At 36.4% G+C, this 25,180-nt stretch overlaps 19 non-coding genes across 19 annotated transcripts; all 19 read left to right on the forward strand.

The window, feature by feature from the left end:
* Positions 1-919: 919 nt before the first annotated feature.
* On the forward strand, positions 920-1,080 carry LOC134698469 (U1 spliceosomal RNA). The gene has a single exon (XR_010103426.1). It is a non-coding gene; the product is annotated as a U1 spliceosomal RNA (small nuclear RNA).
* A 1,127-nt stretch (positions 1,081-2,207) lies between these two features.
* On the forward strand, positions 2,208-2,370 carry LOC134698464 (U1 spliceosomal RNA). The gene has a single exon (XR_010103421.1). It is a non-coding gene; the product is annotated as a U1 spliceosomal RNA (small nuclear RNA).
* Positions 2,371-3,500: 1,130 nt separating this feature from the next.
* On the forward strand, positions 3,501-3,664 carry LOC134698233 (U1 spliceosomal RNA). Its single transcript, XR_010103201.1, has one exon. It is a non-coding gene; the product is annotated as a U1 spliceosomal RNA (small nuclear RNA).
* Positions 3,665-4,812: 1,148 nt separating this feature from the next.
* On the forward strand, positions 4,813-4,976 carry LOC134698234 (U1 spliceosomal RNA). Its single transcript, XR_010103202.1, has one exon. It is a non-coding gene; the product is annotated as a U1 spliceosomal RNA (small nuclear RNA).
* Positions 4,977-6,098: 1,122 nt separating this feature from the next.
* Positions 6,099-6,262, forward strand: LOC134698235 (U1 spliceosomal RNA). The gene has a single exon (XR_010103203.1). It is a non-coding gene; the product is annotated as a U1 spliceosomal RNA (small nuclear RNA).
* Positions 6,263-7,384: 1,122 nt separating this feature from the next.
* On the forward strand, positions 7,385-7,547 carry LOC134698467 (U1 spliceosomal RNA). The gene has a single exon (XR_010103424.1). It is a non-coding gene; the product is annotated as a U1 spliceosomal RNA (small nuclear RNA).
* Positions 7,548-8,671: 1,124 nt separating this feature from the next.
* LOC134698470 (U1 spliceosomal RNA) lies at positions 8,672-8,835 on the forward strand. Its single transcript, XR_010103427.1, has one exon. It is a non-coding gene; the product is annotated as a U1 spliceosomal RNA (small nuclear RNA).
* A 1,125-nt stretch (positions 8,836-9,960) lies between these two features.
* On the forward strand, positions 9,961-10,124 carry LOC134698236 (U1 spliceosomal RNA). Its single transcript, XR_010103204.1, has one exon. It is a non-coding gene; the product is annotated as a U1 spliceosomal RNA (small nuclear RNA).
* A 1,128-nt stretch (positions 10,125-11,252) lies between these two features.
* LOC134698237 (U1 spliceosomal RNA) lies at positions 11,253-11,416 on the forward strand. The gene has a single exon (XR_010103205.1). It is a non-coding gene; the product is annotated as a U1 spliceosomal RNA (small nuclear RNA).
* Positions 11,417-12,544: 1,128 nt separating this feature from the next.
* LOC134698238 (U1 spliceosomal RNA) lies at positions 12,545-12,708 on the forward strand. Its single transcript, XR_010103206.1, has one exon. It is a non-coding gene; the product is annotated as a U1 spliceosomal RNA (small nuclear RNA).
* A 1,128-nt stretch (positions 12,709-13,836) lies between these two features.
* On the forward strand, positions 13,837-14,000 carry LOC134698239 (U1 spliceosomal RNA). The gene has a single exon (XR_010103207.1). It is a non-coding gene; the product is annotated as a U1 spliceosomal RNA (small nuclear RNA).
* A 1,125-nt stretch (positions 14,001-15,125) lies between these two features.
* LOC134698240 (U1 spliceosomal RNA) lies at positions 15,126-15,289 on the forward strand. The gene has a single exon (XR_010103208.1). It is a non-coding gene; the product is annotated as a U1 spliceosomal RNA (small nuclear RNA).
* A 1,125-nt stretch (positions 15,290-16,414) lies between these two features.
* Positions 16,415-16,578, forward strand: LOC134698242 (U1 spliceosomal RNA). The gene has a single exon (XR_010103210.1). It is a non-coding gene; the product is annotated as a U1 spliceosomal RNA (small nuclear RNA).
* A 1,131-nt stretch (positions 16,579-17,709) lies between these two features.
* On the forward strand, positions 17,710-17,873 carry LOC134698243 (U1 spliceosomal RNA). Its single transcript, XR_010103211.1, has one exon. It is a non-coding gene; the product is annotated as a U1 spliceosomal RNA (small nuclear RNA).
* A 1,127-nt stretch (positions 17,874-19,000) lies between these two features.
* LOC134698460 (U1 spliceosomal RNA) lies at positions 19,001-19,163 on the forward strand. The gene has a single exon (XR_010103417.1). It is a non-coding gene; the product is annotated as a U1 spliceosomal RNA (small nuclear RNA).
* Positions 19,164-20,290: 1,127 nt separating this feature from the next.
* Positions 20,291-20,454, forward strand: LOC134698244 (U1 spliceosomal RNA). The gene has a single exon (XR_010103212.1). It is a non-coding gene; the product is annotated as a U1 spliceosomal RNA (small nuclear RNA).
* Positions 20,455-21,581: 1,127 nt separating this feature from the next.
* LOC134698245 (U1 spliceosomal RNA) lies at positions 21,582-21,745 on the forward strand. Its single transcript, XR_010103213.1, has one exon. It is a non-coding gene; the product is annotated as a U1 spliceosomal RNA (small nuclear RNA).
* Positions 21,746-22,869: 1,124 nt separating this feature from the next.
* LOC134698450 (U1 spliceosomal RNA) lies at positions 22,870-23,032 on the forward strand. The gene has a single exon (XR_010103408.1). It is a non-coding gene; the product is annotated as a U1 spliceosomal RNA (small nuclear RNA).
* A 1,128-nt stretch (positions 23,033-24,160) lies between these two features.
* Positions 24,161-24,324, forward strand: LOC134698246 (U1 spliceosomal RNA). The gene has a single exon (XR_010103214.1). It is a non-coding gene; the product is annotated as a U1 spliceosomal RNA (small nuclear RNA).
* The last annotated feature ends 856 nt before the right edge of the window (positions 24,325-25,180 follow it).

Raw genomic sequence — 25,180 nt, forward strand, 5'->3', positions numbered from 1 at the left:
CTTGGTTTCTACACTTCATATCAGTAAGTTTTGTTTTAAATTATTATCTCGTCATCCGTAAATTTCAAGTTTTGCCTCTCCATTTAAGTAACATGACAAAAAATCCGCTTGTTACAAGTAAAAACTATAAATTAAGTTTGAAAGCTTATTCAATTTGCTTTACGATGAAAACAAGTTTTTGGTTGGCAAATTATTTTTTCTATTTGAAATAATATGAAATTCAACTATACCGGGTAAATTGCATAAGAGGAAAATACGTGCATTTGATGAAAAGTGATGCCGTATTTTATTTGCCTGGCTATATTGAAAAAGCGGAAACTGCATGTGCAGCATGACGGATTCAAGAAATAATCTCGCGACCTTTGTCGCCCTCCTTTATCAATTTCAAACGCAAATGATTGCTTTGCCGTCGATTTTTTCCCTCGCACCAAATTGAATAAATTTGATTTTAAAATTTTGCGCGTACACTGTAAAAATGGTAACTGAATACGAAACAGAAGCAAACAGTGTTGTATGAACGAAAGGCAGTTACGAAATTGAAGCGACGAAAGAGGGAAAACAATAAAGTTCTTGTTGAATTTTTTTTAATTTATTGCGGAGGAGTGAATTGTAAACTATTGATATTCCGTGTGAAAGCATCATGGCGATCTGAACGTACATAGTACGTTTTTAATCCACAGAGTTATCCTACTTTATTTGGTCCCTTTCAACAAATCGTCCTGAAAAAGTGTCCCGGTCTTTAATACACCAACGTGTTTCAATGAAATCAGTGGAAGGAGGCAAATGGCTCTCGATGCGAAGTCGATTTTTTTTATTGTATGTTTTAAACTGATGTATCGGCTGACTATAATATGTTCGAATACCTCTTTATAAAGTTACTCCTGATTTACTCAAATGGACAAATGTCAGATATCCAAGCATACTTACCTGGTACAGGGAGCACCGTGATCAAAAAGGCGGTCTCCCCAGGTCGAGGCTTTCCATTGCACTCCGGTTAGCTGAAGCCTGCGATTGCCCCAAATGTGGGCAACTCGGGTACGCAATTTTTAGTGTGGGGGACTGCGTTCGCGCTATCCCCTGTTAATATATCAAATGTAAAGAGAAGTTCCCAATAAATCCTAAAACTTGAAACTGTTGTTAAACTTTTTCTTTGGTACGCTGAGACTGTTCAGGAGTAGCGTAAATTGTGATCGCAAACCGGTTTTCCACTCTTTTGTTCATATCATTGTATTTCATCAATTTGAGTATACGATATAAAGAAGCAAATTAATTTCTCAGTCACACAACTTGGTTTCTACACTTCATATCAGTAAGTTTTGTTTTAAATTATTATCTCGTCATCCGTAAATTTCAAGTTTTGCCTCTCCATTTAAGTAACATGACAAAAAATCGCTTGTTACAAGTAAAAACTATAAATTAAGTTTGAAAGCTTATTCAATTTGCTTTACGATGAAAACAAGTTTTTGGTTGGCAAATTATTTTTTCTATTTGAAATAATATGAAATTCAACTATACCGGGTAAATTGCATAAGAGGAAAATACGTGCATTTGATGAAAAGTGATGCCGTATTTTATTTGCCTGGCTATATTGAAAAAGCGGAAACTGCATGTGCAGCATGGACGGATTCAAGAAATAATCTCGCGACCTTTGTCGCCCTCCTTTATCAATTTCAAACGCAAATGATTGCTTTGCCGTCGATTTTTTTCCCTCGCACCAAATTGAATAAATTTGATTTTAAAATTTTGCGCGTACACTGTAAAAATGGTAACTGAATACGAAACAGAAGCAAACAGTGTTGTATGAACGAAAGGCAGTTACGAAATTGAAGCGACGAAAGAGGGAAAAACAATAAAGTTCTTGTTGAATTTTTTTTAATTTATTGCGGAGGAGTGAATTGTAAACTATTGATATTCCGTGTGAAAGCATCATGGCGATCTGAACGTACATAGTACGTTTTTAATCCACAGAGTTATCCTACTTTATTTGGTCCCTTTCAACAAATCGTCCTGAAAAAGTGTCCCGGTCTTTAATACACCAACGTGTTTCAATGAAATCAGTGGAAGGAGGCAAATGGCTCTCGATGCGAAGTCGATTTTTTTTATTGTATGTTTTAAACTGATGTATCGGCTGACTATAATATGTTCGAATACCTCTTTATAAAGTTACTCCTGATTTACTCAAATGGACAAATGTCAGATATCCAAGCATACTTACCTGGTACAGGGAGCACCGTGATCAAAAGGCGGTCTCCCCAGGTCGAGGCCTTTCCATTGCACTCCGGTTAGGCTGAAGCCTGCGATTGCCCCAAATGTGGGCAACTCGGGTACGCAATTTTTTAGTGTGGGGGACTGCGTTCGCGCTATCCCCTGTTAATATATCAAATGTAAAGAGAAGTTCCCAATAAATCCTAAAACTTGAAACTGTTGTTAAACTTTTTCTTTGGTACGCTGAGACTGTTCAGGAGTAGCGTAAATTGTGATCGCAAACCGGTTTTCCACTCTTTTGTTTCATATCATTGTATTTCATCAATTTGAGTATACGATATAAAGAAGCAAATTAATTTCTCAGTCACACAACTTGGTTTCTACACTTCATATCAGTAAGTTTTGTTTTAAATTATTATCTCGTCATCCGTAAATTTCAAGTTTTGCCTCTCCATTTAAGTAACATGACAAAAAAATCCGCTTGTTACAAGTAAAAACTATAAATTAAGTTTGAAAGCTTATTCAATTTGCTTTACGATGAAAACAAGTTTTTGGTTGGCAAATTATTTTTTCTATTTGAAATAATATGAAATTCAACTATACCGGGTAAATTGCATAAGAGGAAAATACGTGCATTTGATGAAAAGTGATGCCGTATTTTATTTGCCTGGCTATATTGAAAAAGCGGAAACTGCATGTGCAGCATGGACGGATTCAAGAAATAATCTCGCGACCTTTGTCGCCCTCCTTTATCAATTTCAAACGCAAATGATTGCTTTGCCGTCGATTTTTTTCCCTCGCACCAAATTGAATAAATTTGATTTTAAAATTTTGCGCGTACACTGTAAAAATGGTAACTGAATACGAAACAGAAGCAAACAGTGTTGTATGAACGAAAGGCAGTTACGAAATTGAAGCGACGAAAGAGGGAAAAACAATAAAGTTCTTGTTGAATTTTTTTTAATTTATTGCGGAGGAGTGAATTGTAAACTATTGATATTCCGTGTGAAAGCATCATGGCGATCTGAACGTACATAGTACGTTTTTAATCCACAGAGTTATCCTACTTTATTTGGTCCCTTTCAACAAATCGTCCTGAAAAAGTGTCCCGGTCTTTAATACACCAACGTGTTTCAATGAAATCAGTGGAAGGAGGCAAATGGCTCTCGATGCGAAGTCGATTTTTTTTATTGTATGTTTTAAACTGATGTATCGGCTGACTATAATATGTTCGAATACCTCTTTATAAAGTTACTCCTGATTTACTCAAATGGACAAATGTCAGATATCCAAGCATACTTACCTGGTACAGGGAGCACCGTGATCAAAAAGGCGGTCTCCCCAGGTCGAGGCCTTTCCATTGCACTCCGGTTAGGCTGAAGCCTGCGATTGCCCCAAATGTGGGCAACTCGGGTACGCAATTTTTTAGTGTGGGGGACTGCGTTCGCGCTATCCCCTGTTAATATATCAAATGTAAAGAGAAGTTCCCAATAAATCCTAAAACTTGAAACTGTTGTTAAACTTTTCTTTGGTACGCTGAGACTGTTCAGGAGTAGCGTAAATTGTGATCGCAAACCGGTTTTCCACTCTTTTGTTTCATATCATTGTATTTCATCAATTTGAGTATACGATATAAAGAAGCAAATTAATTTCTCAGTCACACAACTTGGTTTCTACACTTCATATCAGTAAGTTTTGTTTTAAATTATTATCTCGTCATCCGTAAATTTCAAGTTTTGCCTCTCCATTTAAGTAACATGACAAAAAATCCGCTTGTTACAAGTAAAAACTATAAATTAAGTTTGAAAGCTTATTCAATTTGCTTTACGATGAAAACAAGTTTTTGGTTGGCAAATTATTTTTTCTATTTGAAATAATATGAAATTTCAACTATACCGGGTAAATTGCATAAGAGGAAAATACGTGCATTTGATGAAAAGTGATGCGTATTTTATTTGCCTGGCTATATTGAAAAAGCGGAAACTGCATGTGCAGCATGGACGGATTCAAGAAATAATCTCGCGACTTTGTCGCCCTCCTTTATCAATTTCAAACGCAAATGATTGCTTTGCCGTCGATTTTTTTTCCCTCGCACCAAATTGAATAAATTTGATTTTAAAATTTTGCGCGTACACTGTAAAAATGGTAACTGAATACGAAACAGAAGCAAACAGTGTTGTATGAACGAAAGGCAGTTACGAAATTGAAGCGACGAAAGAGGGAAAAACAATAAAGTTCTTGTTGAATTTTTTTTAATTTATTGCGGAGGAGTGATTGTAAACTATTGATATTCCGTGTGAAAGCATCATGGCGATCTGAACGTACATAGTACGTTTTTAATCCACAGAGTTATCCTACTTTATTTGGTCCCTTTCAACAAATCGTCCTGAAAAAGTGTCCCGGTCTTTAATACACCAACGTGTTTCAATGAAATCAGTGGAAGGAGGCAAATGGCTCTCGATGCGAAGTCAAATGGCTCTCGATGCGAGTCGATTTTTTTTATTGTATGTTTTAAACTGATGTATCGGCTGACTATAATATGTTCGAATACCTCTTTATAAAGTTACTCCTGATTTACTCAAATGGACAAATGTCAGATATCCAAGCATACTTACCTGGTACAGGGAGCACCGTGATCAAAAAGGCGGTCTCCCCAGGTCGAGGCCTTTCCATTGCACTCCGGTTAGGCTGAAGCCTGCGATTGCCCCAAATGTGGGCAACTCGGGTACGCAATTTTTTAGTGTGGGGGACTGCGTTCGCGCTATCCCCTGTTAATATATCAAATGTAAAGAGAAGTTCCCAATAAATCCTAAAACTTGAAACTGTTGTTAAACTTTTTCTTTGGTACGCTGAGACTGTTCAGGAGTAGCGTAAATTGTGATCGCAAACCGGTTTTCCACTCTTTTGTTTCATATCATTGTATTTCATCAATTTGAGTATACGATATAAAGAAGCAAATTAATTTCTCAGTCACACAACTTGGTTTCTACACTTCATATCAGTAAGTTTTGTTTTAAATTATTATCTCGTCATCCGTAAATTTCAAGTTTTGCCTCTCCATTTAAGTAACATGACAAAAAATCCGCTTGTACAAGTAAAAACTATAAATTAAGTTTGAAAGCTTATTCAATTTGCTTTACGATGAAACAAGTTTTTGGTGGCAATTATTTTTTCTATTTGAAATAATATGAAATTCAACTATACCGGGTAAATTGCATAAGAGGAAAATACGTGCATTTGATGAAAAGTGATGCCGTATTTTATTTGCCTGGCTATATTGAAAAAGCGGAAACTGCATGTGCAGCATGGACGGATTCAAGAAATAATCTCGCGACCTTTGTCGCCCTCCTTTATCAATTTCAAACGCAAATGATTGCTTTGCCGTCGATTTTTTTCCCTCGCACCAAATTGAATAAATTTGATTTTAAAATTTTGCGCGTACACTGTAAAAATGGTAACTGAATACGAAACAGAAGCAAACAGTGTTGTATGAACGAAAGGCAGTTACGAAATTGAAGCGACGAAAGAGGGAAAAACAATAAAGTTCTTGTTGAATTTTTTTAATTTATGCGGAGGAGTGAATTGTAAACTATTGATATTCCGTGTGAAAGCATCATGGCGATCTGAACGTACATAGTACGTTTTTAATCCACAGAGTTATCCTACTTTATTTGGTCCCTTTCAACAAATCGTCTGAAAAAGTGTCCCGGTCTTTAATACACCAACGTGTTTCAATGAAATCAGTGGAAGGAGGCAAATGGCTCTCGATGCGAAGTCGATTTTTTTTATTGTATGTTTTAAACTGATGTATCGGCTGACTATAATATGTTCGAATACCTCTTTATAAAGTTACTCCTGATTTACTCAAATGGACAAATGTCAGATATCCAAGCATACTTACCTGGTACAGGGAGCACCGTGATCAAAAAGGCGGTCTCCCCAGGTCGAGGCCTTTCCATTGCACTCCGGTTAGGCTGAAGCCTGCGATTGCCCCAAATGTGGGCAACTCGGGTACGCAATTTTTTAGTGTGGGGGACTGCGTTCGCGCTATCCCCTGTTAATATATCAAATGTAAAGAGAAGTTCCCAATAAATCCTAAAACTTGAAACTGTTGTTAAACTTTTTCTTTGGTACGCTGAGACTGTTCAGGAGTAGCGTAAATTGTGATCGCAAACCGGTTTTCCACTCTTTGTTTCATATCATTGTATTTCATCAATTTGAGTATACGATATAAAGAAGCAAATAATTTCTCAGTCACACAACTTGGTTTCTACACTTCATATCAGTAAGTTTTGTTTTAAATTATTATCTCGTCATCCGTAAATTTCAAGTTTGCCTCTCCATTTAAGTAACATGACAAAAAATCCGCTTGTTACAAGTAAAAACTATAAATTAAGTTTGAAAGCTTATTCAATTTGCTTTACGATGAAAACAAGTTTTTGGTTGGCAAATTATTTTTTCTATTTGAAATAATATGAAATTCAACTATACCGGTAAATTGCATAAGAGGAAAATACGTGCATTTGATGAAAAGTGATGCCGTATTTTATTTGCCTGGCTATATTGAAAAAGCGGAAACTGCATGTGCAGCATGGACGGATTCAAGAAATAATCTCGCGACCTTTGTCGCCCTCCTTTATCAATTTCAAACGCAAATGATTGCTTTGCCGTCGATTTTTTCCCTCGCACCAAATTGAATAAATTTGATTTTAAAATTTTGCGCGTACACTGTAAAAATGGTAACTGAATACGAAACAGAAGCAAACAGTGTTGTATGAACGAAAGGCAGTTACGAATTGAAGCGACGAAAGAGGGAAAAACAATAAAGTTCTTGTTGAATTTTTTTAATTTATTGCGGAGGAGTGAATTGTAAACTAATTGATATTCCGTGTGAAAGCATCATGGCGATCTGAACGTACATAGTACGTTTTAATCCACAGAGTTATCCTACTTTATTTGGTCCCTTTCAACAAATCGTCCTGAAAAAGTGTCCCGGTCTTTAATACACCAACGTGTTTCAATGAAATCAGTGGAAGGAGGCAAATGGCTCTCGATGCGAAGTCGATTTTTTTTATTGTATGTTTTAAACTGATGTATCGGCTGACTATAATATGTTCGAATACCTCTTTATAAAGTTACTCCTGATTTACTCAAATGGACAAATGTCAGATATCCAAGCATACTTACTGGTACAGGGAGCACCGTGATCAAAAAGGCGGTCTCCCCAGGTCGAGGCCTTTCCATTGCACTCCGGTTAGGCTGAAGCCTGCGATTGCCCCAAATGTGGGCAACTCGGGTACGCAATTTTTTAGTGTGGGGGACTGCGTTCGCGCTATCCCCTGTTAATATATCAAATGTAAAGAGAAGTTCCCAATAAATCCTAAAACTTGAAACTGTTGTTAAACTTTTTCTTTGGTACGCTGAGACTGTTCAGGAGTAGCGTAAATTGTGATCGCAAACGGTTTTCCACTCTTTTGTTTCATATCATTGTATTTCATCAATTTGAGTATACGATATAAGAAGCAAATTAATTTCTCAGTCACACAACTTGGTTTCTACACTTCATATCAGTAAGTTTTGTTTTAAATTATTATCTCGTCATCCGTAAATTTCAAGTTTTGCCTCTCCATTTAAGTAACATGACAAAAAATCCGCTTGTTACAAGTAAAAACTATAAATTAAGTTTGAAAGCTTATTCAATTTGCTTTACGATGAAAACAAGTTTTTGGTTGGCAAATTATTTTTTCTATTTGAAATAATATGAAATTCAAACTATACCGGGTAAATTGCATAAGAGGAAAATACGTGCATTTGATGAAAAGTGATGCCGTATTTTATTTGCCTGGCTATATTGAAAAAGCGGAAACTGCATGTGCAGCATGGACGGATTCAAGAAATAATCTCGCGACCTTGTCGCCCTCCTTTATCAATTTCAAACGCAAATGATTGCTTTGCCGTCGATTTTTTTCCCTCGCACCAATTGAATAAATTTGATTTTAAAATTTTGCGCGTACACTGTAAAAATGGTAACTGAATACGAAACAGAAGCAAACAGTGTTGTATGAACGAAAGGCAGTTACGAAATTGAAGCGACGAAAGAGGGAAAAACAATAAAGTTCTTGTTGAATTTTTTTTAATTTATTGCGGAGGAGTGAATTGTAAACTATTGATATTCCGTGTGAAAGCATCATGGCGATCTGAACGTACATAGTACGTTTTAATCCACAGAGTTATCCTACTTTATTTGGTCCTTTCAACAAATCGTCCTGAAAAAGTGTCCCGGTCTTTAATACACCAACGTGTTTCAATGAAATCAGTGGAAGGAGGCAAATGGCTCTCGATGCGAAGTCGATTTTTTTTATTGTATGTTTTAAACTGATGTATCGGCTGACTATAATATGTTCGAATACCTCTTTATAAAGTTACTCCTGATTTACTCAAATGGACAAATGTCAGATATCCAAGCATACTTACCTGGTACAGGGAGCACCGTGATCAAAAAAGGCGGTCTCCCCAGGTCGAGCCTTTCCATTGCACTCCGGTTAGGCTGAAGCCTGCGATTGCCCCAAATGTGGGCAACTCGGGTACGCAATTTTTTAGTGTGGGGGACTGCGTTCGCGCTATCCCCTGTTATATATCAAATGTAAAGAGAGTTCCCAATAAATCCTAAAACTTGAAACTGTTGTTAAACTTTTTCTTTGGTACGCTGAGACTGTTCAGGAGTAGCGTAAATTGTGATCGCAAACCGGTTTTCCACTCTTTTGTTTCATATCATTGTATTTCATCAATTTGAGTATACGATATAAAGAAGCAAATTAATTTCTCAGTCACACAACTTGGTTTCTACACTTCATATCAGTAAGTTTTGTTTTAAATTATTATCTCGTCATCCGTAAATTTCAAGTTTTGCCTCTCCATTTAAGTAACATGACAAAAAATCCGCTTGTTACAAGTAAAAACTATAAATTAAGTTTGAAAGCTTATTCAATTTGCTTTACGATGAAAACAAGTTTTTGGTTGGCAAATTATTTTTCTATTTGAAATAATATGAAATTCAACTATACCGGGTAAATTGCATAAGAGGAAAATACGTGCATTTGATGAAAAGTGATGCCGTATTTTATTTGCCTGGCTATATTGAAAAAGCGGAAACTGCATGTGCAGCATGGACGGATTCAGAAATAATCTCGCGACCTTTGTCGCCCTCCTTTATCAATTTCAAACGCAAATGATTGCTTTGCCGTCGATTTTTTTCCCTCGCACAAATTGAATAAATTTGATTTTAAAATTTTGCGCGTACACTGTAAAAATGGTAACTGAATACGAAACAGAAGCAAACAGTGTTGTATGAACGAAAGGCAGTTACGAAATTGAAGCGACGAAAGAGGGAAAAACAATAAAGTTCTTGTTGAATTTTTTTTAATTTATTGCGGAGGAGTGAATTGTAAACTATTGATATTCCGTGTGAAAGCATTCATGGCGATCTGAACGTACATAGTACGTTTTTAATCCACAGAGTTATCCTACTTTATTTGGTCCCTTTCAACAAATCGTCCTGAAAAAGTGTCCCGGTCTTTAATACACCAACGTGTTTCAATGAAATCAGTGGAAGGAGGCAAATGGCTCTCGATGCGAAGTCGATTTTTTTTATTGTATGTTTTAAACTGATGTATCGGCTGACTATAATATGTTCGAATACCTCTTTATAAAGTTACTCCTGATTTACTCAAATGGACAAATGTCAGATATCCAAGCATACTTACCTGGTACAGGGAGCACCGTGATCAAAAAGGCGGTCTCCCCAGGTCGAGGCCTTTCCATTGCACTCCGGTTAGGCTGAAGCCTGCGATTGCCCCAAATGTGGGCAACTCGGGTACGCAATTTTTTAGTGTGGGGGACTGCGTTCGCGCTATCCCCTGTTAATATATCAAATGTAAAGAGAAGTTCCCAATAAATCCTAAAACTTGAAACTGTTGTTAAACTTTTTCTTTGGTACGCTGAGACTGTTCAGGAGTAGCGTAAATTGTGATCGCAAACCGGTTTTCCACTCTTTTGTTTCATATCATTGTATTTCATCAATTTGAGTATACGATATAAAGAAGCAAATTAATTTCTCAGTCACACAACTTGGTTTCTACACTTCATATCAGTAAGTTTTGTTTTAAATTATTATCTCGTCATCCGTAAATTTCAAGTTTTGCCTCTCCATTTAAGTAACATGACAAAAAATCCGCTTGTTACAAGTAAAAACTATAAATTAAGTTTGAAAGCTTATTCAATTTGCTTTACGATGAAAACAAGTTTTTGGTTGGCAAATTATTTTTTCTATTTGAAATAATATGAAATTCAACTATACCGGGTAAATTGCATAAGAGGAAAATACGTGCATTTGATGAAAAGTGATGCCGTATTTTATTTGCCTGGCTATATTGAAAAAGCGGAAACTGCATGTGCAGCATGGACGGATTCAAGAAATAATCTCGCGACCTTTGTCGCCCTCCTTTATCAATTTCAAACGCAAATGATTGCTTTGCCGTCGATTTTTTTCCCTCGCACCAAATTGAATAAATTTGATTTAAAATTTTGCGCGTACACTGTAAAAATGGTAACTGAATACGAAACAGAAGCAAACAGTGTTGTATGAACGAAAGGCAGTTACGAAATTGAAGCGACGAAAGAGGGAAAAACAATAAAGTTCTTGTTGAATTTTTTTTAATTTATTGCGGAGGAGTGAATTGTAAACTATTGATATTCCGTGTGAAAGCATCATGGCGATCTGAACGTACATAGTACGTTTTTAATCCACAGAGTTATCCTACTTTATTTGGTCCCTTTCAACAAATCGTCCTGAAAAAGTGTCCCGGTCTTTAATACACCAACGTGTTTCAATGAAATCAGTGGAAGGAGGCAAATGGCTCTCGATGCGAAGTCGATTTTTTTTATTGTATGTTTTAAACTGATGTATCGGCTGACTATAATATGTTCGAATACCTCTTTATAAAGTTACTCCTGATTTACTCAAATGGACAAATGTCAGATATCCAAGCATACTTACCTGGTACAGGGAGCACCGTGATCAAAAAGGCGGTCTCCCCAGGTCGAGGCCTTTCCATTGCACTCCGGTTAGGCTGAAGCCTGCGATTGCCCCAAATGTGGGCAACTCGGGTACGCAATTTTTTAGTGTGGGGGACTGCGTTCGCGCTATCCCCTGTTAATATATCAAATGTAAAGAGAAGTTCCCAATAAATCCTAAAACTTGAAACTGTTGTTAAACTTTTTCTTTGGTACGCTGAGACTGTTCAGGAGTAGCGTAAATTGTGATCGCAAACCGGTTTTCCACTCTTTTGTTTCATATCATTGTATTTCATCAATTTGAGTATACGATATAAAGAAGCAAATTAATTTCTCAGTCACACAACTTGGTTTCTACACTTCATATCAGTAAGTTTTGTTTTAAATTATTATCTCGTCATCCGTAAATTTCAAGTTTTGCCTCTCCATTTAAGTAACATGACAAAAAATCCGCTTGTTACAAGTAAAAACTATAAATTAAGTTTGAAAGCTTATTCAATTTGCTTTACGATGAAAACAAGTTTTTGGTTGGCAAATTATTTTTTCTATTTGAAATAATATGAAATTCAACTATACCGGGTAAATTGCATAAGAGGAAAATACGTGCATTTGATGAAAAGTGATGCCGTATTTTATTTGCCTGGCTATATTGAAAAAGCGGAAACTGCATGTGCAGCATGGACGGATTCAAGAAATAATCTCGCGACCTTTGTCGCCCTCCTTTATCAATTTCAAACGCAAATGATTGCTTTGCCGTCGATTTTTTTCCCTCGCACCAAATTGAATAAATTTGATTTTAAAATTTTGCGCGTACACTGTAAAAATGGTAACTGAATACGAAACAGAAGCAAACAGTGTTGTATGAACGAAAGGCAGTTACGAAATTGAAGCGACGAAAGAGGGAAAAACAATAAAGTTCTTGTTGAATTTTTTTTAATTTATTGCGGAGGAGTGAATTGTAAACTATTGATATTCCGTGGAAAGCATCATGGCGATCTGAACGTACATAGTACGTTTTTAATCCACAGAGTTATCCTACTTTATTTGGTCCCTTTCAACAAATCGTCCTGAAAAAGTGTCCCGGTCTTTAATACACCAACGTGTTTCAATGAAATCAGTGGAAGGAGGCAAATGGCTCTCGATGCGAAGTCGATTTTTTTTATTGTATGTTTTAAACTGATGTATCGGCTGACTATAATATGTTCGAATACCTCTTTATAAAGTTACTCCTGATTTACTCAAATGGACAAATGTCAGATATCCAAGCATACTTACCTGGTACAGGGAGCACCGTGATCAAAAAGGCGGTCTCCCCAGGTCGAGGCCTTTCCATTGCACTCCGGTTAGGCTGAAGCCTGCGATTGCCCCAAATGTGGGCAACTCGGGTACGCAATTTTTTAGTGTGGGGGACTGCGTTCGCGCTATCCCCTGTTAATATATCAAATGTAAAGAGAAGTTCCCAATAAATCCTAAAACTTGAAACTGTTGTTAAACTTTTTCTTTGGTACGCTGAGACTGTTCAGGAGTAGCGTAAATTGTGATCGCAAACCGGTTTTCCACTCTTTTGTTTCATATCATTGTATTTCATCAATTTGAGTATACGATATAAAGAAGCAAATTAATTTCTCAGTCACACAACTTGGTTTCTACACTTCATATCAGTAAGTTTTGTTTTAAATTATTATCTCGTCATCCGTAAATTTCAAGTTTTGCCTCTCCATTTAAGTAACATGACAAAAAATCCGCTTGTTACAAGTAAAAACTATAAATTAAGTTTGAAAGCTTATTCAATTTGCTTTACGATGAAAACAAGTTTTTGGTTGGCAAATTATTTTTTCTATTTGAAATAATATGAAATTCAACTATACCGGGTAAATTGCATAAGAGGAAAATACGTGCATTTGATGAAAAGTGATGCCGTATTTTATTTGCCTGGCTATATTGAAAAAGCGGAAACTGCATGTGCAGCATGGACGGATTCAAGAAATAATCTCGCGACCTTTGTCGCCCTCCTTTATCAATTTCAAACGCAAATGATTGCTTTGCCGTCGATTTTTTTCCCTCGCACCAAATTGAATAAATTTGATTTTAAAATTTTGCGCGTACACTGTAAAAATGGTAACTGAATACGAAACAGAAGCAAACAGTGTTGTATGAACGAAAGGCAGTTACGAAATTGAAGCGACGAAAGAGGGAAAAACAATAAAGTTCTTGTTGAATTTTTTTAATTTATTGCGGAGGAGTGAATTGTAAACTATTGATATTCCGTGTGAAAGCATCATGGCGATCTGAACGTACATAGTACGTTTTTAATCCACAGAGTTATCCTACTTTATTTGGTCCCTTTCAACAAATCGTCCTGAAAAAGTGTCCCGGTCTTTAATACACCAACGTGTTTCAATGAAATCAGTGGAAGGAGGCAAATGGCTCTCGATGCGAAGTCGATTTTTTTTATTGTATGTTTTAAACTGATGTATCGGCTGACTATAATATGTTCGAATACCTCTTTATAAAGTTACTCCTGATTTACTCAAATGGACAAATGTCAGATATCCAAGCATACTTACCTGGTACAGGGAGCACCGTGATCAAAAAGGCGGTCTCCCCAGGTCGAGGCCTTTCCATTGCACTCCGGTTAGGCTGAAGCCTGCGATTGCCCCAAATGTGGGCAACTCGGGTACGCAATTTTTTAGTGTGGGGGACTGCGTTCGCGCTATCCCCTGTTAATATATCAAATGTAAAGAGAAGTTCCCAATAAATCCTAAAACTTGAAACTGTTGTTAAACTTTTTCTTTGGTACGCTGAGACTGTTCAGGAGTAGCGTAAATTGTGATCGCAAACCGGTTTTCCACTCTTTTGTTTCATATCATTGTATTTCATCAATTTGAGTATACGATATAAAGAAGCAAATTAATTTCTCAGTCACACAACTTGTTTCTACACTTCATATCAGTAAGTTTTGTTTTAAATTATTATCTCGTCATCCGTAAATTTCAAGTTTTGCCTCTCCATTTAAGTAACATGACAAAAAATCCGCTTGTTACAAGTAAAAACTATAAATTAAGTTTGAAAGCTTATTCAATTTGCTTTACGATGAAAACAAGTTTTGGTTGGCAAATTATTTTTTCTATTTGAAATAATATGAAATTCAACTATACCGGTAAATTGCATAAGAGGAAAATACGTGCATTTGATGAAAAGTGATGCCGTATTTTATTTGCCTGGCTATATTGAAAAGCGGAAACTGCATGTGCAGCATGGACGGATTCAAGAAATAATCTCGCGACCTTTGTCGCCCTCCTTTATCAATTTCAAACGCAAATGATTGCTTTGCCGTCGATTTTTTTCCCTCGCACCAAATTGAATAAATTTGATTTTAAAATTTTGCGCGTACACTGTAAAAATGGTAACTGAATACGAAACAGAAGCAAACAGTGTTGTATGAACGAAAGGCAGTTACGAAATTGAAGCGACGAAAGAGGGAAAAACAATAAAGTTCTTGTTGAATTTTTTTTAATTTATTGCGGAGGAGTGAATTGTAAACTATTGATATTCCGTGTGAAAGCATCATGGCGATCTGAACGTACATAGTACGTTTTTAATCCACAGAGTTATCCTACTTTATTTGGTCCCTTTCAACAAATCGTCCTGAAAAAGTGTCCCGGTCTTTAATACACCAACGTGTTTCAATGAAATCAGTGGAAGGAGGCAAATGGCTCTCGATGCGAAGTCGATTTTTTTTATTGTATGTTTTAAACTGATGTATCGGCTGACTATAATATGTTCGAATACCTCTTTATAAAGTTACTCCTGATTTACTCAAATGGACAAATGTCAGATATCCAAGCATACTTACCTGGTACAGGGAGCACCGTGATCAAAAAGGCGGTCTCCCCAGGTCGAGGCCTTTCCATTGCACTCCGGTTAGGCTGAAGCCTGCGATTGCCCCAAATGTGGGCAACTCGGGTACGCAATTTTTTAGTGTGGGGGACTGCGTTCGCGCTATCCCCTGTTAATATATCAAATGTAAAGAGAAGTTCCCAATAAATCCTAAAACTTGAAACTGTTGTTAAACTTTTTCTTTGGTACGCTGAGACTGTTCAGGAGTAGCGTAAATTGTGATCGCAAACCGGTTTTCCACTCTTTTGTTTCATATCATTGTATTTCATCAATTTGAGTATACGATATAAAGAAGCAAATTAATTTCTCAGTCACACAACTTGGTTTCTACACTTCATATCAGTAAGTTTTGTTTTAAATTATTATCTCGTCATCCGTAAATTTCAAGTTTTGCCTCTCCATTTAAGTAACATGACAAAAAATCCGCTTGTTACAAGTAAAAACTATAAATTAAGTTTGAAAGCTTATTCAATTTGCTTTACGATGAAAACAAGTTTTTGGTTGGCAAATTATTTTTTCTATTTGAAATATATGAAATTCAACTATACCGGGTAAATTGCATAAGAGGAAAATACGTGCATTTGATGAAAAGTGATGCCGTATTTTATTTGCCTGGCTATATTGAAAAAGCGGAAACTGCATGTGCAGCATGGACGGATTCAAGAAATAATCTCGCGACCTTTGTCGCCCTCCTTTATCAATTTCAAACGCAAATGATTGCTTTGCCGTCGATTTTTTTCCCTCGCACCAAATTGAATAAATTTGATTTTAAAATTTGCGCGTACACTGTAAAAATGGTAACTGAATACGAAACAGAAGCAAACAGTGTTGTATGAACGAAAGGCAGTTACGAAATTGAAGCGACGAAAGAGGGAAAAACAATAAAGTTCTTGTTGAATTTTTTTTAATTTATTGCGGAGGAGTGAATTGTAAACTATTGATATTCGTGTGAAAGCATCATGGCGATCTGAACGTACATAGTACGTTTTTAATCCACAGAGTTATCCTACTTTATTTGGTCCCTTTCAACAAATCGTCCTGAAAAAGTGTCCCGGTCTTTAATACACCAACGTGTTTCAATGAAATCAGTGGAAGGAGGCAAATGGCTCTCGATGCGAAGTCGATTTTTTTTATTGTATGTTTAAACTGATGTATCGGCTGACTATAATATGTTCGAATACCTCTTTATAAAGTTACTCCTGATTTACTCAAATGGACAAATGTCAGATATCCAAGCATACTTACCTGGTACAGGGAGCACCGTGATCAAAAAGGCGGTCTCCCCAGGTCGAGGCCTTTCCATTGCACTCCGGTTAGGCTGAAGCCTGCGATTGCCCCAAATGTGGGCAACTCGGGTACGCAATTTTTTAGTGTGGGGGACTGCGTTCGCGCTATCCCCTGTTTAATATATCAAATGTAAAGAGAAGTTCCCAATAAATCCTAAAACTTGAAACTGTTGTTAAACTTTTTCTTTGGTACGCTGAGACTGTTCAGGAGTAGCGTAAAATTGTGATCGCAAACCGGTTTTCCACTCTTTTGTTTCATATCATTGTATTTCATCAATTTGAGTATACGATATAAAGAAGCAAATTAATTTCTCAGTCACACAACTTGGTTTCTACACTTCATATCAGTAAGTTTTGTTTTAAATTATTATCTCGTCATCCGTAAATTTCAAGTTTTGCCTCTCCATTTAAGTAACATGACAAAAAATCCGCTTGTTACAAGTAAAAACTATAAATTAAGTTTGAAAGCTTATTCAATTTGCTTTACGATGAAAACAAGTTTTTGGTTGGCAAATTATTTTTTCTATTTGAAATAATATGAAATTCAACTATACCGGGTAAATTGCATAAGAGGAAAATACGTGCATTTGATGAAAAGTGATGCCGTATTTTATTTGCCTGGCTATATTGAAAAAGCGGAAACTGCATGTGCAGCATGGACGGATTCAAGAAATAATCTCGCGACCTTTGTCGCCCTCCTTTATCAATTTCAAACGCAAATGATTGCTTTGCCGTCGATTTTTTTCCCTCGCACCAAATTGAATAAATTTGATTTTAAAATTTTGCGCGTACACTGTAAAAATGGTAACTGAATACGAAACAGAAGCAAACAGTGTTGTATGAACGAAAGGCAGTTACGAAATTGAAGCGACGAAAGAGGGAAAAACAATAAAGTTCTTGTTGAATTTTTTTTAATTTATTGCGGAGGAGTGAATTGTAAACTATTGATATTCCGTGTGAAAGCATCATGGCGATCTGAACGTACATAGTACGTTTTTAATCCACAGAGTTATCCTACTTTATTTGGTCCCTTTCAACAAATCGTCCTGAAAAAGTGTCCCGGTCTTTAATACACCAACGTGTTTCAATGAAATCAGTGGAAGGAGGCAAATGGCTCTCGATGCGAAGTCGATTTTTTTTATTGTATGTTTTAAACTGATGTATCGGCTGACTATAATATGTTCGAATACCTCTTTATAAAGTTACTCCTGATTTACTCAAATGGACAAATGTCAGATATCCAAGCATACTTACCTGGTACAGGGAGCACCGTGATCAAAAAGGCGGTCTCCCCAGGTCGAGGCCTTTCCATTGCACTCCGGTTAGGCTGAAGCCTGCGATTGCCCCAAATGTGGGCAACTCGGGTACGCAATTTTTTAGTGTGGGGGACTGCGTTCGCGCTATCCCCTGTTAATATATCAAATGTAAAGAGAAGTTCCCAATAAATCCTAAAACTTGAAACTGTTGTTAAACTTTTTCTTTGGTACGCTGAGACTGTTCAGGAGTAGCGTAAATTGTGATCGCAAACCGGTTTTCCACTCTTTTGTTTCATATCATTGTATTTCATCAATTTGAGTATACGATATAAAGAAGCAAATTAATTTCTCAGTCACACAACTTGGTTTCTACACTTCATATCAGTAAGTTTTGTTTTAAATTATTATCTCGTCATCCGTAAATTTCAAGTTTTGCCTCTCCATTTAAGTAACATGACAAAAAATCCGCTTGTTACAAGTAAAAACTATAAATTAAGTTTGAAAGCTTATTCAATTTGCTTTACGATGAAAACAAGTTTTTGGTTGGCAAATTATTTTTTCTATTTGAAATAATATGAAATTCAACTATACCGGGTAAATTGCATAAGAGGAAAATACGTGCATTTGATGAAAAGTGATGCCGTATTTTATTTGCCTGGCTATATTGAAAAAGCGGAAACTGCATGTGCAGCATGGACGGATTCAAGAAATAATCTCGCGACCTTTGTCGCCCTCCTTTATCAATTTCAAACGCAAATGATTGCTTTGCCGTCGATTTTTTCCCTCGCACCAAATTGAATAAATTTGATTTTAAAATTTTGCGCGTACACTGTAAAAATGGTAACTGAATACGAAACAGAAGCAAACAGTGTTGTATGAACGAAAGGCAGTTACGAATTGAAGCGACGAAAGAGGGAAAAACAATAAAGTTCTTGTTGAATTTTTTTTAATTTATTGCGGAGGAGTGAATTGTAAACTATTGATATTCCGTGTGAAAGCATCATGGCGATCTGAACGTACATAGTACGTTTTTAATCCACAGAGTTATCCTACTTTATTTGGTCCCTTTCAACAAATCGTCCTGAAAAAGTGTCCCGGTCTTTAATACACCAACGTGTTTCAATGAAATCAGTGGAAGGAGGCAAATGGCTCTCGATGCGAAGTCGATTTTTTTTATTGTATGTTTTAAACTGATGTATCGGCTGACTATAATATGTTCGAATACCTCTTTATAAAGTTACTCCTGATTTACTCAAATGGACAAATGTCAGATATCCAAGCATACTTACCTGGTACAGGGAGCACCGTGATCAAAAAGGCGGTCTCCCCAGGTCGAGGCCTTTCCATTGCACTCCGTTAGGCTGAAGCCTGCGATTGCCCCAAATGTGGGCAACTCGGGTACGCAATTTTTTAGTGTGGGGGACTGCGTTCGCGCTATCCCCTGTTAATATATCAAATGTAAAGAGAAGTCCCAATAAATCCTAAAACTTGAAACTGTTGTTAAACTTTTTCTTTGGTACGCTGAGACTGTTCAGGAGTAGCGTAAATTGTGATCGCAAACCGGTTTTCCACTCTTTTGTTCATATCATTGTATTTCATCAATTTGAGTATACGATATAAAGAAGCAAATTAATTTCTCAGTCACACAACTTGGTTTCTACACTTCATATCAGTAAGTTTTGTTTTAAATTATTATCTCGTCATCCGTAAATTTCAAGTTTTGCCTCTCCATTTAAGTAACATGACAAAAAATCCGCTTGTTACAAGTAAAAACTATAAATTAAGTTTGAAAGCTTATTCAATTTGCTTTACGATGAAAACAAGTTTTTGGTTGGCAAATTATTTTTTCTATTTGAAATAATATGAAATTCAAACTATACCGGGTAAATTGCATAAGAGGAAAATACGTGCATTTGATGAAAAGTGATGCCGTATTTTATTTGCCTGGCTATATTGAAAAAGCGGAAACTGCATGTGCAGCATGGACGGATTCAAGAAATAATCTCGCGACCTTTGTCGCCCTCCTTTATCAATTTCAAACGCAAATGATTGCTTTGCCGTCGATTTTTTTCCCTCGCACCAAATTGAATAAATTTGATTTTAAAATTTTGCGCGTACACTGTAAAAATGGTAACTGAATACGAAACAGAAGCAAACAGTGTTGTATGAACGAAAGGCAGTTACGAAATTGAAGCGACGAAAGAGGGAAAAACAATAAAGTTCTTGTTGAATTTTTTTAATTTATTGCGGAGGAGTGAATTGTAAACTATTGATATTCCGTGTGAAAGCATCATGGCGATCTGAACGTACATAGTACGTTTTTAATCCACAGAGTTATCCTACTTTATTTGGTCCCTTTCAACAAATCGTCCTGAAAAAGTGTCCCGGTCTTTAATACACCAACGTGTTTCAATGAAATCAGTGGAAGGAGGCAAATGGCTCTCGATGCGAAGTCGATTTTTTTTATTGTATGTTTTAAACTGATGTATCGGCTGACTATAATATGTTCGAATACCTCTTTATAAAGTTACTCCTGATTTACTCAAATGGACAAATGTCAGATATCCAAGCATACTTACCTGGTACAGGGAGCACCGTGATCAAAAAGGCGGTCTCCCCAGGTCGAGGCCTTTCCATTGCACTCCGGTTAGGCTGAAGCCTGCGATTGCCCCAAATGTGGGCAACTCGGGTACGCAATTTTTTAGTGTGGGGGACTGCGTTCGCGCTATCCCCTGTTAATATATCAAATGTAAAGAGAAGTTCCCAATAAATCCTAAAACTTGAAACTGTTGTTAAACTTTTTCTTTGGTACGCTGAGACTGTTCAGGAGTAGCGTAAATTGTGATCGCAAACCGGTTTTCCACTCTTTTGTTTCATATCATTGTATTTCATCAATTTGAGTATACGATATAAAGAAGCAAATTAATTTCTCAGTCACACAACTTGGTTCTACACTTCATATCAGTAAGTTTTGTTTTAAATTATTATCTCGTCATCCGTAAATTTCAAGTTTTGCCTCTCCATTTAAGTAACATGACAAAAAATCCGCTTGTTACAAGTAAAAACTATAAATTAAGTTTGAAAGCTTATTCAATTTGCTTTACGATGAAAACAAGTTTTTGGTTGGCAAATTATTTTTCTATTTGAAATAATATGAAATTCAACTATACCGGGTAAATTGCATAAGAGGAAAATACGTGCATTTGATGAAAAGTGATGCCGTATTTTATTTGCCTGGCTATATTGAAAAAGCGGAAACTGCATGTGCAGCATGGACGGATTCAAGAAATAATCTCGCGACCTTTGTCGCCCTCCTTTATCAATTTCAAACGCAAATGATTGCTTTGCCGTCGATTTTTTTCCCTCGCACCAAATTGAATAAATTTGATTTTAAAATTTTGCGCGTACACTGTAAAAATGGTAACTGAATACGAAACAGAAGCAAACAGTGTTGTATGAACGAAAGGCAGTTACGAAATTGAAGCGACGAAAGAGGGAAAAACAATAAAGTTCTTGTTGAATTTTTTTTAATTTATTGCGGAGGAGTGAATTGTAAACTATTGATATTCCGTGTGAAAGCATCATGGCGATCTGAACGTACATAGTACGTTTTTAATCCACAGAGTTATCCTACTTTATTTGGTCCCTTTCAACAAATCGTCCTGAAAAAGTGTCCCGGTCTTTAATACACCAACGTGTTTCAATGAAATCAGTGGAAGGAGGCAAATGGCTCTCGATGCGAAGTCGATTTTTTTTATTGTATGTTTTAAACTGATGTATCGGCTGACTATAATATGTTCGAATACCTCTTTATAAAGTTACTCCTGATTTACTCAAATGGACAAATGTCAGATATCCAAGCATACTTACCTGGTACAGGGAGCACCGTGATCAAAAAGGCGGTCTCCCCAGGTCGAGGCCTTTCCATTGCACTCCGGTTAGGCTGAAGCCTGCGATTGCCCCAAATGTGGGCAACTCGGGTACGCAATTTTTTAGTGTGGGGGACTGCGTTCGCGCTATCCCCTGTTAATATATCAAATGTAAAGAGAAGTTCCCAATAAATCCTAAAACTTGAAACTGTTGTTAAACTTTTTCTTTGGTACGCTGAGACTGTTCAGGAGTAGCGTAAATTGTGATCGCAAACCGTTTTCCACTCTTTGTTTCATATCATTGTATTTCATCATTTGAGTATACGATATAAAGAAGCAAATTAATTTCTCAGTCACACAACTTGGTTTCTACACTTCATATCAGTAAGTTTTGTTTTAAATTATTATCTCGTCATCCGTAAATTTCAAGTTTTGCCTCTCCATTTAAGTAACATGACAAAAAATCCGCTTGTTACAAGTAAAAACTATAAATTAAGTTTGAAAGCTTATTCAATTTGCTTTACGATGAAAAACAAGTTTTTGGTTGGCAAATTATTTTTTCTATTTGAAATAATATGAAATTCAACTATACCGGGTAAATTGCATAAGAGGAAAATACGTGCATTTGATGAAAAGTGATGCCGTATTTTATTTGCCTGGCTATATTGAAAAAGCGGAAACTGCATGTGCAGCATGGACGGATTCAAGAAATAATCTCGCGACCTTGTCGCCCTCCTTTATCAATTTCAAACGCAAATGATTGCTTTGCCGTCGATTTTTTTCCCTCGCACCAAATTGAATAAATTTGATTTTAAAATTTTGCGCGTACACTGTAAAAATGGTAACTGAATACGAAACAGAAGCAAACAGTGTTGTATGAACGAAAGGCAGTTACGAAATTGAAGCGACGAAAGAGGGAAAAACAATAAAGTTCTTGTTGAATTTTTTTTAATTTATTGCGGAGGAGTGAATTGTAAACTATTGATATTCCGTGTGAAAGCATCATGGCGATCTGAACGTACATAGTACGTTTTTAATCCACAGAGTTATCCTACTTTATTTGGTCCCTTTCAACAAATCGTCCTGAAAAGTGTCCCGGTCTTTAATACACCAACGTGTTTCAATGAAATCAGTGGAAGGAGGCAAATGGCTCTCGATGCGAAGTCGATTTTTTTATTGTATGTTTTAAACTGATGTATCGGCTGACTATAATATGTTCGAATACCTCTTTATAAAGTTACTCCTGATTTACTCAAATGGACAAATGTCAGATATCCAAGCATACTTACCTGGTACAGGGAGCACCGTGATCAAAAAGGCGGTCTCCCCAGGTCGAGGCCTTTCCATTGCACTCCGGTTAGGCTGAAGCCTGCGATTGCCCCAAATGTGGGCAACTCGGGTACGCAATTTTTAGTGTGGGGGACTGCGTTCGCGCTATCCCCTGTTAATATATCAAATGTAAAGAGAAGTTCCCAATAAATCCTAAAACTTGAAACTGTTGTTAAACTTTTTCTTTGGTACGCTGAGACTGTTCAGGAGTAGCGTAAATTGTGATCGCAAACCGGTTTTCCACTCTTTTGTTTCATATCATTGTATTTCATCAATTTGAGTATACGATATAAAGAAGCAAATTAATTTCTCAGTCACACAACTTGGTTTCTACACTTCATATCAGTAAGTTTTGTTTTAAATTATTATCTCGTCATCCGTAAATTTCAAGTTTTGCCTCTCCATTTAAGTAACATGACAAAAAATCCGCTTGTTACAAGTAAAAACTATAAATTAAGTTTGAAAGCTTATTCAATTTGCTTTACGATGAAAACAAGTTTTTGGTTGGCAAATTATTTTTTCTATTTGAAATAATATGAAATTCAACTATACCGGGTAAATTGCATAAGAGGAAAATACGTGCATTTGATGAAAAGTGATGCCGTATTTTATTTGCCTGGCTATATTGAAAAAGCGGAAACTGCATGTGCAGCATGGACGGATTCAAGAAATAATCTCGCGACCTTTGTCGCCCTCCTTTATCAATTTCAAACGCAAATGATTGCTTTGCCGTCGATTTTTTTCCCTCGCACCAAATTGAATAAATTTGATTTTAAAATTTTGCGCGTACACTGTAAAAATGGTAACTGAATACGAAACAGAAGCAAACAGTGTTGTATGAACGAAAGGCAGTTACGAAATTGAAGCGACGAAAGAGGGAAAAACAATAAAGTTCTTGTTGAATTTTTTTAATTTATTGCGGAGGAGTGAATTGTAAACTATTGATATTCCGTGTGAAAGCATCATGGCGATCTGAACGTACATAGTACGTTTTTAATCCACAGAGTTATCCTACTTTATTTGGTCCCTTTCAACAAATCGTCCTGAAAAAGTGTCCCGGTCTTTAATACACCAACGTGTTTCAATGAAATCAGTGGAAGGAGGCAAATGGCTCTCGATGCGAAGTCGATTTTTTTTATTGTATGTTTTAAACTGATGTATCGGCTGACTATAATATGTTCGAATACCTCTTTATAAAGTTACTCCTGATTTACTCAAATGGACAAATGTCAGATATCCAAGCATACTTACCTGGTACAGGGAGCACCGTGATCAAAAAGGCGGTCTCCCCAGGTCGAGGCCTTTCCATTGCACTCCGGTTAGGCTGAAGCCTGCGATTGCCCCAAATGTGGGCAACTCGGGTACGCAATTTTTTAGTGTGGGGGACTGCGTTCGCGCTATCCCCTGTTAATATATCAAATGTAAAGAGAAGTTCCCAATAAATCCTAAAACTTGAAACTGTTGTTAAACTTTTTCTTTGGTACGCTGAGACTGTTCAGGAGTAGCGTAAATTGTGATCGCAAACCGGTTTTCCACTCTTTTGTTTCATATCATTGTATTTCATCAATTTGAGTATACGATATAAAGAAGCAAATTAATTTCTCAGTCACACAACTTGGTTTCTACACTTCATATCAGTAAGTTTTGTTTTAAATTATTATCTCGTCATCCGTAAATTCAAGTTTTGCCTCTCCATTTAAGTAACATGACAAAAAATCCGCTTGTTACAAGTAAAAACTATAAATTAAGTTTGAAAGCTTATTCAATTTGCTTTACGATGAAAACAAGTTTTTGGTTGGCAAATTATTTTTTCTATTTGAAATAATATGAAATTCAACTATACCGGGTAAATTGCATAAGAGGAAAATACGTGCATTTGATGAAAAGTGATGCCGTATTTTATTTGCCTGGCTATATTGAAAAAGCGGAAACTGCATGTGCAGCATGGACGGATTCAAGAAATAATCTCGCGACCTTTGTCGCCCTCCTTTATCAATTTCAAACGCAAATGATTGCTTTGCCGTCGATTTTTTTCCTCGCACCAAATTGAATAAATTTGATTTTAAAATTTTGCGCGTACACTGTAAAAATGGTAACTGAATACGAAACAGAAGCAAACAGTGTTGTATGAACGAAAGGCAGTTACGAAATTGAAGCGACGAAAGAGGGAAAAACAATAAAGTTCTTGTTGAATTTTTTTTAATTTATTGCGGAGGAGTGAATTGTAAACTATTGATATTCCGTGTGAAAGCATCATGGCGAT

This window comes from Mytilus trossulus, chromosome 14 (genome assembly GCF_036588685.1).
Source record: "Mytilus trossulus isolate FHL-02 chromosome 14, PNRI_Mtr1.1.1.hap1, whole genome shotgun sequence".
NCBI classification, from domain to species: Eukaryota; Metazoa; Mollusca; class Bivalvia; order Mytilida; family Mytilidae; genus Mytilus; species Mytilus trossulus.